The sequence below is a fragment of the Staurois parvus genome, unplaced genomic scaffold, assembly GCF_062004578.1.
Source record: "Staurois parvus isolate SC_StPar_1 unplaced genomic scaffold, SC_StPar_1.0 ptg000539l, whole genome shotgun sequence".
NCBI classification, from domain to species: domain Eukaryota; kingdom Metazoa; phylum Chordata; class Amphibia; order Anura; family Ranidae; genus Staurois; species Staurois parvus.
In genome coordinates, this window is record NW_028318335.1 from 424,719 (window position 1) to 437,626 (window position 12,908).

The 12,908-nt window shown below is 47.8% G+C and overlaps 1 pseudogene; it reads right to left on the reverse strand.

Annotated features, from left to right (window-relative positions):
• Positions 1 to 2,116: 2,116 nt before the first annotated feature.
• LOC149451439 (uncharacterized) lies at positions 2,117 to 12,543 on the reverse strand (annotated as a pseudogene).
• Between the last annotated feature and the right edge of the window lie 365 nt (positions 12,544 to 12,908).

Sequence of the window (12,908 nt, forward strand, 5' to 3'; positions counted from 1 at the left end):
CGCCCCTGGTGACTTCCATGCAAAATTGCGTCTCGTAGACTTTCATGCAAAGTCATGTCCCCATTGAATTTCATACAAAAACATCCCCTAGTGACTTCCATGCAAAATTCCGTCTCATTGACTTTCATGCAAAGTCAAGTCCCCATTGACTTCAATGCAAAAACGCCCGCTAGTGACTTCAATGCAAAATCATGTCTCATAAACTTTCATGCAAAAATGCCCCTATTGACTTCAATGCAAAATTTTATCTCATAGCCTTTTATGCAAAGTTGCATCCCTATTGACTTTCATGAAAAAAAAAACAACCCCTAGTAACTTCCATGCAAAATTGCGTCTCATAGACTTTCATGCAGAGTCGTGTCCCTATTGACTTCAATGCAAAAATGTCCCCTAGTGACTTCAAGGCAAAATTGCGTCCCATAGACTTTCATGCGCAATCGCATCCCCATTAACTTCAGTGCAAAAATGCCCCCTGCAAAATTGCCAGCCACGTTAATTACATTTTTTAAAAATAAATTTAAAAACTGTCCGAATTTTCGGCTTCAGCACCAGAATTTTCATTTTGGTGCACCACTATAGTATACCATAGACACATTGATAGTAATTAGTCAGTTTCAGTTTTAGCTGGATGTGAAAAGCAGCGGCACAGATGCAGAGTTTACCTGTGAAGGGACAGAGAAGAGATGTTCGGATGAGGGAGAGTGAATGGATGAATACAAGGCTTCCTCTGATTGGCCAAGGTGGACATTGTGACATCTTCTGCCCACCTCTCCACTGGTGTAGGCAGCCCAGTGTAGTGAGGCATACAAAGATCTGTATAATTGTGGGAGACAGAACAACCCCTCAACAAATGGATGGCTCAATGTAGACTCTGCAGGTTAGGACCAGGGGCGGACTGACCATTTGGAAACTCGGGCACTGCCCGAGGGCCCGGGGTCAGTAGGGGGCCCCATGAGATGCCCCTGGTACCTTTTTCATAGGCTTTTTTAAGTTTGGGCAAGGACACAGGGGCCCCATGATCCCCTATTGCCCGGGGGCCCCATGATCCCCTATTGCCCAGGGCCCCATGATCCCCTATTGCCCAGGGGCCCCTTCAGTTGTCAGTCCACCCCTGGTTAGGATTCAGCAGTGTTCCTAAACCTTAAGGAAAGTGGACCTTCTTTCAAGGTCCAGCCAGGCGCACATTTTGGACAGAGAGGACAACTAGTTCACCAGAGGTGTGAAAAAGTTATTTTATGACCAACTGAAACCATCAGTCCTAAAGGGGTGGGGGGCCTTCAACACGTATAACGCCCGTTTACATCTACTGTACAGTTGCAAGAAAAAGTATGTGAACCCCTTGGGATTACGAGGAGTTTTGCATGAATTGGGCATAAAATGTGCTCTGAACGTCATCTAAGTCACAATAGAAGAACACAGTCTGCTGAACATGGAACATGCAGCATTCTGCGCTGTGCTCTTGCAGTCATTTTTACAGGACGGCCACGCCTAGGGAGAGTAGCAACAGTGCTAAACTTTCTCCATTTGTAGACAGTCTGTTTTACCGTGGACACAGGAACATCAAGGCTTTTGGAGATACTTTTGTAACCCTTTCCAGCTTCATGCAAGTCAACAATTCTTGATGGTAGGTCTTCTGAGAGCTCTTTTCTGCGAGGCATGGTTCACATCAGACAGTGCTTCTTCAAACCAGTAAACCCAAAACAGGTGTCAGCAACACATCCAATATCATCACACTGATTGGAGTCAAGGTTGGCTCACTCCTGGCTCCAATTAGCTCTGGGAGAAGTCATTAAGCTAGGGCCTCACATACTTTTTCCTCCCTGCACTGTGAATGTTTACATGTTATGTGCAATTAAACCATGGCAACATCTAATGTTTGTGTAGTATTATGTTCATCAGACTGTGTTCTTCTATTGTTGTGACTTGGATGACGTTCAGAGCACATTTTATGCCCAATTCATGCAAAACTCCACGTAATCCCAAGGGGTTCACATACTTTTTCTTGCAACTGTATATCCCAGCAACCAAATACATATTTTTTTTAAAGCAGGTGAGAGATAGGAAGAAGATGGAGTACGGCATAATCAAGGCCCTCCATGTTTACAACGGGACCGCGTTATTCAGAGGTGTCAGAAGCTTTGTCAATTTCTGACAATATGTGGTCAAAGCTGACTCCTGCTCCCCGAGACTGAATATTACTCATAATATGAAATCTTTTAATGTTTTCTTCCAGCATTTTAATTCTCTCCATGAATCCACTCTTTCCTTCCCTCCTTTATTTTTCGATGAGTAGCCGGATGTAATCCACGGCAGAGATGGAGTTTGGCCTTAAGGCGATCTCCCGGAGGCTTTCAAGGATCTCGGCAACCTCCTGAATAAGTTTCAGCGCCTCAAACTTTGCGCTCTTAATGTCATCCTTCAATTTTACGCGGACGTCGGCAGGAGTCATCACCCTGTGCTCCTGTTCTTCGTATTTTACTTTTACATCAAAATAACTTTTCTTTTTGGGTTCAACCATAATTTGCCAGTAAGACGTTTCTGAAAAGTGTGTGCTAGACCGATGTCCGCACACTCGGCAAGTTCTGTTCCAATGAAAAATTTCACAAAAATAAACCAGGGAGTCAAAATACACGAGGCAATCCTGGTGACATGTAGAGTTGCACTCATGGCAGTTGGTTGAGTAGTCGTCGGAGTCTACCTTTATTTTTACACTTTCTGTCACTTCAAACTCAAAATGCTCGTTCTTTTCAATCTCCGCCTTGTGTTCATTCACAGCTCTTTCCGTTTGCTCCAGTTCGTGCTGTTTAAACGTCACTTCTTCCATTTTTTGGACCAGCCCGTCCAAAGATACCTCCAACGCATTTCTTTCTGCTAGAACTTTCTTTGTTAAAGTTAGATCTTTACTGGCTAGACCAGACAAAAAATCTAAAAGAAATTTCTCAATGCTTTTCATTCCCATCCTCCACTGTATTTCGTGAGTCATGTAGACCCAATCGTCTACTTCTTCAGGACAGTTGTTTGCGTACAGCATGCAGTTGTTGACCTTGAAGTACACAGGAAGCCCATCTGTGGATTTCGCACAGGGAACGTCAGCCTCCATAATTGCGGAGAGAACGTTTGGTTTCTGGACATCTGTGAAGGTCGTGAAGAAAACTATGTTATCCTTGATGTCATTTCCAAAAATGGACAAAACGTTGTCATAGATGTACACCTGGGTTGGAGTTAACCGAGCCAAAGTAGACTGGACCACAAAACAAACCGCATCAATTTCTGTAAATTTGCATTTATGAAAAAATTCTCGCATCTTCTGCATGATTTTCTCATCATAGCTTATCCCTCTGGTATCTCCGAACCCTGGAGTGTCAATGATGGTTATGGAGTACGGGATTCGGAAGTCATCTTCTTGGTTAATCTGGTAGATGGTGACACTCGATGTTTGGCTGTGAGCTTGACTCTCCTCTTTACTCTCGGAAAGTAGCTGGATCCGGTGATCATCCTTCCATTCCACACCAAAGATATAGTTGATCAAAGTATTAATCAAGGTTGTTTTACCAGATCCGGTTTCACCAACCATCATGATCACTTTGTTTTGCTTATCGGCCTTTGTTGTTCCAAATTCCCATATCTTCTGACCCTTCACATGATTTAGTGACATCCTGTAAATGGTTAGAGGTCCATTCTTCTCTGTGCTGCTCAGGTACTTGTTCAGTTTTCGAAAGAGAGACCTTTTACGATCTTCTATCAAAGAAAGGGAGCTTTCAGGACCTAAAAAAAATCAGCATACAAACGGTCATTGACAGTATTGTTACATAGTGACAATTACAAGTCACTGAATATTATATACAATTGACATTGTATATTGTAATTGTAATTAATTCATTGTAATTGTCATTATTATTATTATTATTATTCAGTATTTATAAAGTGCCAATGGTTCGCTCAGCGCTGTACATTACAAAGGGGGACAGAACATGTGACAGAACAATACCAATACAATGCAAAACACGAGGGGTAAGAGGGCCCTGATCTTTGGAGCTTACAATCTATGAGGGAGGGGGTGGTGGCACAGGAGGAGATAGCTGTGGGGGATGTAGTGGTAGGAAGAGTGGAGGAGGTCGGCAAGTTAGCAGGGGGTGGGGTAGGCTACCCTGAAGAGATGGGTTTTCAGGGTGCGCCTAAAGGAGAGGAGAGCATGTGATAATCTGATGGGTTGGGGCAGGGAGTTCCAGAGGATGGGTGACCCCCTGGAGAAGTCCTGGAGGCGGGCATGGGAGGAGGAGACCAGGGAACTAGGGAGAAGGAGGTCTTGGATATTAGGTCAGTGATGTAGTTCGGGGCAGTATGGTGGACAGCTTTGTACGTCAGTGTTAGGATTTTGAATTTGATCCGTTGGGCAATCGGAAGCCAGTGGAGGGATTGGCAGGGGGGGGGGTGGAGGACACTGAATGGAGGCCAGAGGAGGGATTGGCAGAGGGGGGTGGAGGACACTGAGTGGAGGCCAGTGGAGGGATTGGCAGAGGGGGGTGGTGGAGATGGAGCGGTTGGAAAGGTGAATGAGTGGGGCAGCCGTATTCAGGATGGACTGAAGCGGGGATAGCCAGCGGCGAGGCAGGTCAGTGAGGAGGGAGTTGCAGTAGTCGAGTCGTGATATGATGAGGGAGTGGATGAGCTGTTTAGTGGTTTCTGGGGTTAGGAACGTGCGGATTTTGGCGATGTTGCGGAGGTGGAGTCTGCATGTTGCGGAGGTGGAGTCTGCATGTTGCGGAGTTGGAGTCTGCATGTTGCGGAGGTGGAGTCTGCATGTTGCGGAGTTGGAGTCTGCATGTTGCGGGGGTGGAGTCTGCATGTTGCGGAGGTGGAGTCTGCATGAGTTAATTAAAGATTGGACTTGGGGCTGGAAGGATAGGTTGGAGTCCAGAATGACACCAAGTACTCTGGCCTGCGGGGCGGGTTTGATGGTGGCGTTGTTGGATGTGATGGAGAAGTCAATGGGGGGTGGGGTCCGGGCTGGGGGAAGACAAGAAACTCGGTTTTGGAGAGGTTCAGTTTAAGGAAGTGGAGCGACATCCAGTCTGATATGTCGCTCAGTAGGTGTGTGATTCGGGCGGAGACCGAGGGGGTGAGGTGGGGAGTTGAGAGATAGATTTGTGTGTCATCGGCATAGAGGTGGTAGTTGAAGCCGTGAGAGTGTATGAGTTGGCCAAGGGAGGAGGTGTAGATGGAGAAGAGAAGGGGCCCGAGGACAGAGCCTTGAGTGACCCCAACAGAGAGGGGGAGTGAGGGGGAGGTGGTAGCATTATAGGTAACGCTGAAGGATCGTTGTGACAGGTAGGATGAGAGCCAGGAGAGAGCAGAATCTGAATTGAATAGTATATACAATGTGCAGCTAAAGTCTTATATACACTGCTCAGCATACAGGAGTCCACCCCTTTTGAAAAGTAAGATTTTAATCAATATCTCAATGAACACAAACAATTTCCAAAATTTTGACAAAACTGAGATTTATAGAACATTTGTTCGGCTCATTACATGAAAGTAAGGTTAATAATGTAACTTAGATGACAAAATCTTCAGTTTTACTCCAATGAGGTGATGCAAAAATGAATCCACCCCACAACAACTCCTCCATCTAGTATTTTGTCCTTGAGGACCTCCATTCCTCAAGGACAACCTCTTTTAGATTCTGGGTGCTGGATGGAGAGCGATGCTCAGCTTGTCTCTTCAGAATCCCCCATAGGTGTTGGATTGGGTTCAGATCAGGAAACATACTTGGCCACTGAATCCCTTTCACCCTGTTCTTCAGAAATGCAACAGTGACCTTAGATGTGTCTTTTGGATCATTGTCATGGTGGAAAAGTGCACGACGACCAAGGGCACGGAGTGATGGTAGCATCTTCTCTTTCAATATAGAGCAGTACATCTGTGAATTCATGATACCATCAGTGAAATGCAGCTCCCTGGCACCAGCAGCACTCATGCAGCCCCGCAGAAGGACACTGCCACCATCGTATTTCACAGTAGGTACCATGCATTGTTCTGTGTATTCCTCACCTTTGCGACGCCATACAGTTCTGAAGCCATCAGTTCCAAAAACATTTATCTTGGTCTCATCACTCCAGAGTACAGAGTCCCAGTAGTCTTCTTCTTTTTCAGCATGGGCCCTGGCAAATTCTAGGCTGGCCTCTTTGTGCATGGTCTTTAGGGGAGGCTTCCTTTGTTTATGACACCCATGCATGCCATTCCTCTGCAGTGTACGCCGTATTGTGTCACGGGAAACAATCACCCCAGTTTGGTTTTCTACTTCTTTAGCCAACTGCAGTGAACTTGCATGGAGATTTTCTTCAGCCCTTCTCATCAGAAGATGCTCTTGTTGAGGTGTTAATTCTGTGGACGGCCTGGACGTCTCTGTGAGATGGTTAAAGTTCCATCTTTAGTAAATTTTTGTATCACTTTTGCTCCAGTATTCTGACTGATAAGTAAAGCTTTGCTAATCTTATTGTAGCTTTCACCTTTCTTAAAGAAAATATTTTCTTTCCCAGGCCTTGTTACATTTCTGTTCCATGTGGTGCCATTGCTGACAGCATGAAATGGGCGGGGTTTTCTTTGTTAAGTAACACCCTTTTATAATCACCTGTCTGCTGGACACCTGTTTATTGAATAATTACACTCACCTGGAGTTGAATTCTTGCTCATTAGGATTTTGTTGTCTAAAATGTAAGACTTTCATTGGGGTGTGTTCATTTTTGCAACATGGTCTTGGTTGAATTTGTTAGGAAAAATACTTTTTTGTGTGTGCAAATCAAAAAATCTTGTGTGCAATCAATGACCCGCATTGGTGGGAGGATTTTGTAGTATAGGGTCCCATAGAAAATGTGGATTCTGAAAGAAAAGTAAAGGTTTTCTGACCAATCTGTTAGGGTGGACTAGAATGTACAGGGAGAGGAGTGTGGAGTGTATGGCGGTGGGTAGTATGTACAGGAGAGGAGTGCGGAGTGTATGACGGTGGGTAGTATGTACAGGAGAGGAGTGAGTGTATGGCGGTGGGTGGTATGTACAGGAGAGGAATGCGGAGTGTATGGCGGTGGGTGGTATGTACAGGAGAGGAATGCGGAGTGTATGGCGGTGGGTAGTATGTACAGGAGAGGAGTGCGATGTGTATGGAGGTGGGTGGTATGTACAGGAGAGGAGTGTGGAGTGTATGGCGGTGGGTGGTATGTACAGGAGAGGAGTGCGGAGTGTATGGCGGTGGGTAGTATGTACAGGAGAGGAGTGCGGAGTGTATGGCGGTGGGTAGTATGTACAGGAGAGGAGTGTGGAGTGTATGGCGGTGGGTAGTATGTACAGGAGAGGAGTGCGGAGTGTATGGCGGTGGGTAGTATGTACAGGAGAGGAGTGTGGAGTGTATGGCGGTGGGTGGTATGTACAGGAGAGGAGTGCGGAGTGTATGGCGGTGGGTGGTATGTACAGGAGAGGAGTGCGGAGTGTATGGCGGTGGGTAGTATATACAGGAGAGGAGTGCGGAGTGTATGGCAGTGGGTGGTATGTACAGGAGAGGAGTGCGGAGTGTATGGCGGTGGGTGGTATGTACAGGAGAGGAGTGCGGAGTGTATGGCGGTGGGTAGTATGTACAGGAGAGGAGTGCGGAGTGTATGGCGGTGGGTAGTATGTACAGGAGAGGAGTGTGGAGTGTATGGCGGTGGGTAGTATGTACAGGAGAGGAGTGCGGAGTGTATGGCGGTGGGTAGTATGTACAGGAGAGGAGTGTGGAGTGTATGGCGGTGGGTGGTATGTACAGGAGAGGAGTGCGGAGTGTATGGCGGTGGGTGGTATGTACAGGAGAGGAGTGCGGAGTGTATGGCGGTGGGTAGTATATACAGGAGAGGAGTGCGGAGTGTATGGCAGTGGGTGGTATGTACAGGAGAGGAGTGCGGAGTGTATGGCGGTGGGTGGTATGTACAGGAGAGGAGTGCGGAGTGTATGGCGGTGGGTAGTATGTACAGGAGAGGAGTGCGGAGTGTATGGCGGTGGGTAGTATGTACAGGAGAGGAGTGTGGAGTGTATGGCGGTGGGTGGTATGTACAGGAGAGGAGTGCGGAGTGTATGGCGGTGGGTAGTATATACAGGAGAGGAGTGCGGAGTGTATGGCAGTGGGTGGTATGTACAGGAGAGGAGTGCGGAGTGTATGGCGGTGGGTAGTATGTACAGGAGAGGAGTGTGGAGTGTATGGCGGTGGGTGGTATGTACAGGAGAGGAGTGCGGGGTGTATGGCGGTGGGTGGTATGTACAGGAGAGGAGTGCGATGTGTATGGCGGTGGGTAGTATGTACAGGAGAGGAGTGCGGGGTGTATGGAGGTGGGTGGTATGTACAGGAGAGGAGTGCGGAGTGTATGGCGGTGGGTAGTATGTACAGGAGAGGAGTGCGGGGTGTATGGTGGTGGGTGGTATGTACAGGAGAGGAGTGCGATGTGTATGGCGGTGGGTAGTATGTACAGGAGAGGAGTGCGGAGTGTATGGAGGTGGGTGGTATGTACAGGAGAGGAGTGCGGAGTGTATGGCGGTGGGCGGTATGTACAGGAGAGGAGTGCGGAGTGTATGGCGGTGGGTAGTATGTACAGGGAGAGGAGTGCGGAGTGTATGACGGTGGGCGGTATGTACAGGAGAGGAGTGCAGAGTGTATGGCGGTGGGCGGTATGTACAGGAGAGGAGTGCGGGGTGTATGGCGGTGGGTGGTATGTACAGGAGAGGAGTGCGATGTGTATGGCGGTGGGTAGTATGTACAGGAGAGGAGTGCAGAGTGTATGGCGGTGGGCGGTATGTACAGGAGAGGAGTGCGGAGTGTATGGCGGTGGGTAGTATGTACAGGAGAGGAGTGCGATGTGTATGGCGGTGGGTAGTATGTACAGGAGAGGAGTGCGGGGTGTATGGAGGTGGGTGGAATGTACAGGAGAGGTGTGCGGAGTGTATGGCGGTGGGTAGTATGTACAGGAGAGGAGTGCGGGGTGTATGGAGGTGGGTGGAATGTACAGGAGAGGAGTGCGGAGTGTATGGCGGTGGGTAGTATGTACAGGAGAGGAGTGCGGAGTGTATGGCGGTGGGTAGTATGTACAGGGAGAGGAGTGCGGAGTGTATGGAGGTGGGTGGAATGTACAGGAGAGGTGTGCGGAGTGTATGGCGGTGGGTAGTATGTACAGGAGAGGAGTGCGGGGTGTATGGAGGTGGGTGGAATGTACAGGAGAGGAGTGCGGAGTGTATGGCGGTGGGTAGTATGTACAGGAGAGGAGTGCGGAGTGTATGGCGGTGGGTAGTATGTACAGGGAGAGGAGTGCGGAGTGTATGACGGTGAGCGGTATGTACAGGAGAGGAGTGTGGAGTGTTGGCGGGCCGCAACGCTTTTCAGAAGCTCCACCTCCTTTGTCAAGCAGGCCCGCCCCTAGAGCAGAGGGGCATATAAGAGCTGTCAGGTCGTGGGAAGCCAATGGGGAGAGGAGGGGGGAGGAGTGTAGAAGGGGAGAGAACCGCAGTGAAAGTGTATGGGATCTCTGGGAGTCACAAGTGTTCTGCCCAAGACTCCCAGAGAGTCTTTTTACCACCATGCTTGCTCTGCACGTTCTTGTCACCTTCATCCCCACTCTGCACATTCTTGTCACCTTCATCCCCACTCTGCACGTTCTTGTCACCTTCATCCCCACTCTGCACGTTCTTGTCACCTTCATCCCCACTCTGCACGTTCTTGTCACCTTCATCGCCACGCTGCACGTTCTTGTCACCTTCATCCCCACTCTGCATGTTCTTGTCACCTTCATCCCCACTCTGCATGTTCTTGTCACCTTCATCCCCACTGTGCATGTTCTTGTCACCTTCATCCCCACTGTGCACATTCTTGTCACCTTCATCCCCACTGTGCATGTTCTTGTCACCTTCATCCCCACTGTGCACGTTCTTGTCACTTTCAAAGCAAATTGTTTGTGAACAGAAGCGTTCATGAACCGAGGTATCACTGTATAAGACTTTGGAACAAAGGTGCTGCTTGGGGGATTGATGGTCAATGAAGAGCTCCCTTAGATTGGTAGTGGAGAAAGGTCCCCTTAGATTGGTGGTTGATGAAGAAAGGCCGCTTTAGATTGGTGGTCACTGGAAAAAGCCCCCCTTAGATTGGTTGTCAATGAAGAAAGGCCTCCTTCGATTGGGGATCAATGAAGAAAGTCCCTCTTAGATTGGTGGTCAATGAAGAAAAGCCTCCTTAGATTGGGGATCAATAAAGACATGCCCCTTAGATTGGGGATCAATGAAGAAAGGCCTCTGAGGTCACATGCCTGATGAAGGGGTCCTGCGAGACTCCGAAACATTGCCTTGTGTGCTGGTGACATTTTCCCTACCTGACGTAAGCAGGCACCCTGATGGGAACACCTAAGTTAAGGGCGTACTCTGATGGGGACACCTGATATAAGGGGGTACTCTGATGGGGACACCTAATATAAGGGGGTACTCTGATGGGGACACCTAAGTTAGGACGTACTCTGATGGGGACACCTAAGTTAAGGGCGTACTCTGATGGGGATACCTGATATAAGGGGGTACTCTGATGGGAACACCTAAGTTAAGGACGTACTCTGATGGGGACACCTAAGTTAAGGGCATACTCTGATGGGGATACCTGATATAAGGGGGTACTCTGATGGGGATACCTGATATAAGGGGGTACTCTGATGGGGACACCTAAGTTAAGGACGTACTCTGATGGGGACACCTAAGTTAAGGACGTACTCTGATGGGGACACCTAAGTTAAGGACGTACTCTGATGGGGACACCTAAGTTAAGGACGTACTCTGATGGGGACACCTAAGTTAAGGGCGTACTCTAATGGGGACACCTAAGTTAAGGGCGTACTCTGATGGGGACACCTGATATAAGGACGTACTCTGATGGGGACACCTAAGTTAAGGGCGTACTCTGATGGGGACACCTAAGTTAAGGGCATACTCTGATGGGGACACCTGATATAAGGACGTACTCTGATGGGGACACCTAAGTTAAGGGCGTACTCTGATGGGGACACCTAAGTTAAGGACGTACTCTGATGGGGACACCTAAGTTAAGGACGTACTCTGATGGGGACACCTAAGTTAAGGGCGTACTCTGATGGGGACACCTAAGTTAAGGGCGTACTCTAATGGGGACACCTAAGTTAAGGGCGTACTCTGATGGGGACACCTAAGTTAAGGACGTACTCTGATGGGGACACCTAAGTTAAGGGCGTACTCTGATGGGGACACCTAAGTTAAGGGCGTACTCTAATGGGGACACCTAAGTTAAGGGCGTACTCTGATGGGGACACCTAAGTTAAGGACGTACTCTGATGGGGACACCTAAGTTAAGGGCGTACTCTGATGGGGACACCTAAGTTAAGGGCGTACTCTAATGGGGATACCTGATATAAGGGGGTACTCTGATGGAAGCTACTGAAGAGGTACTCTGATGGGGACACCCTAAGTTGATCCAGGGAATATCCGATTGCCTCTCAGGGGATCAGGAAGGAATTTTTTCCCCTGCGGGAACACATTATCTCATGCTTTGCTGTTTTTTTTGCCTTCCTCTGGATCAACTGTGGGTGTAGGATAACTTTTTTTTTTTTAATGGTTGAACTGGATGGACTTTTGTCTTTTTTCAGCCAGACTAACTATGTAACTATGTAGTTCCACTGAAAAACTCTTATGTTCTCATTCACACTGGGCGTTTTATAGCCTTACCTGTATAAAGTGATGTGACGGCATTTTTTAGCATTAGCATTTAGCTGCGTTTTTAGCGGTTTTTTTACACACAAAAAAAATTTGGGCTAAAAAAAAAATGCCCCAAAACGCCGTTTTGCCGCACTTACCAGCGTTAAAGCGTTTTTACAACTAAAAACTCTAGAAACCCATTAATTCCAACCAGGGGCGGACTGACAACTCATGGGGCCCCTGGGCAATAGGGGATCATGGGGCCTGTGTGTCCTTGCCCAAACTCAAAAAAGCCTATGAAAAAGGTACCAAGGGCATCTCATGGGGCCCCCTACTGACCCCCTGGGCAATAGGGGATCATGAGTCCCCCGGGCAATAGGGGATCATGGGGCCCCTGTGTCCTTGCCCAAACTCAAAAAAGCCTATGAAAAAGGTACCAGGGGCATCTCATGGGGCCCCCTACTGACCCCGGGCCCTCGGGCAGTGCCACAGTTTCCAAATGGTCAGTCCGCCCCTGATTCCAACCAAAAAACGCCCAGGATAACATGCTGGGTAACTTACTGGCTGTAGAAAAAAATGCCAAAAGCCAAAAATAGAAGCTGTAAAAACATCCCGTGTGCATGAGGACTATTACTCAGAAAACGTTACAACTTTAACATTGCACCCAAATAAAGGGAAAACCCGCCTTCCCACCAACCATGTGACTATTAAAGGTTCATGTTATCGTTTTTTTCCACTGGCCATGAATCTCCCATAATTCCCTCCTACAATAATCCCCCAATTACAACAATATGTTGTCATACCCGTCTCCAGAGCATCAGCCATGGTCTCTGCGTTGTGTCTGCTTCCTCCAGTCTCCTGGCTCCACTCTTATAAACTCTTCAGCCTCTTTCACTTTCCCTTCCTCCGGACTTCTGTCAGCAAAAAAATTCAGCATTTTTTTTTTTAGGAAATAACAATGAGCTTGTACTTCTCTTGTCAGAGATGGTTAAAGTGGAACTTCACTCTCAGCCAACATGGACTATTTTTAATACTTATGCTGCTGGAATGAGTCAGATTTGGCTTTTTCTTTCTCCACTTTTTGTGTCATACCAATACAAACAAAGGAAAAAAAACATGGGAATGCCGAAACATTTGTACTTGCGACAATTTCTGGGCAAAGTGGTGCGTTATCTGACAGAAATTCAAAG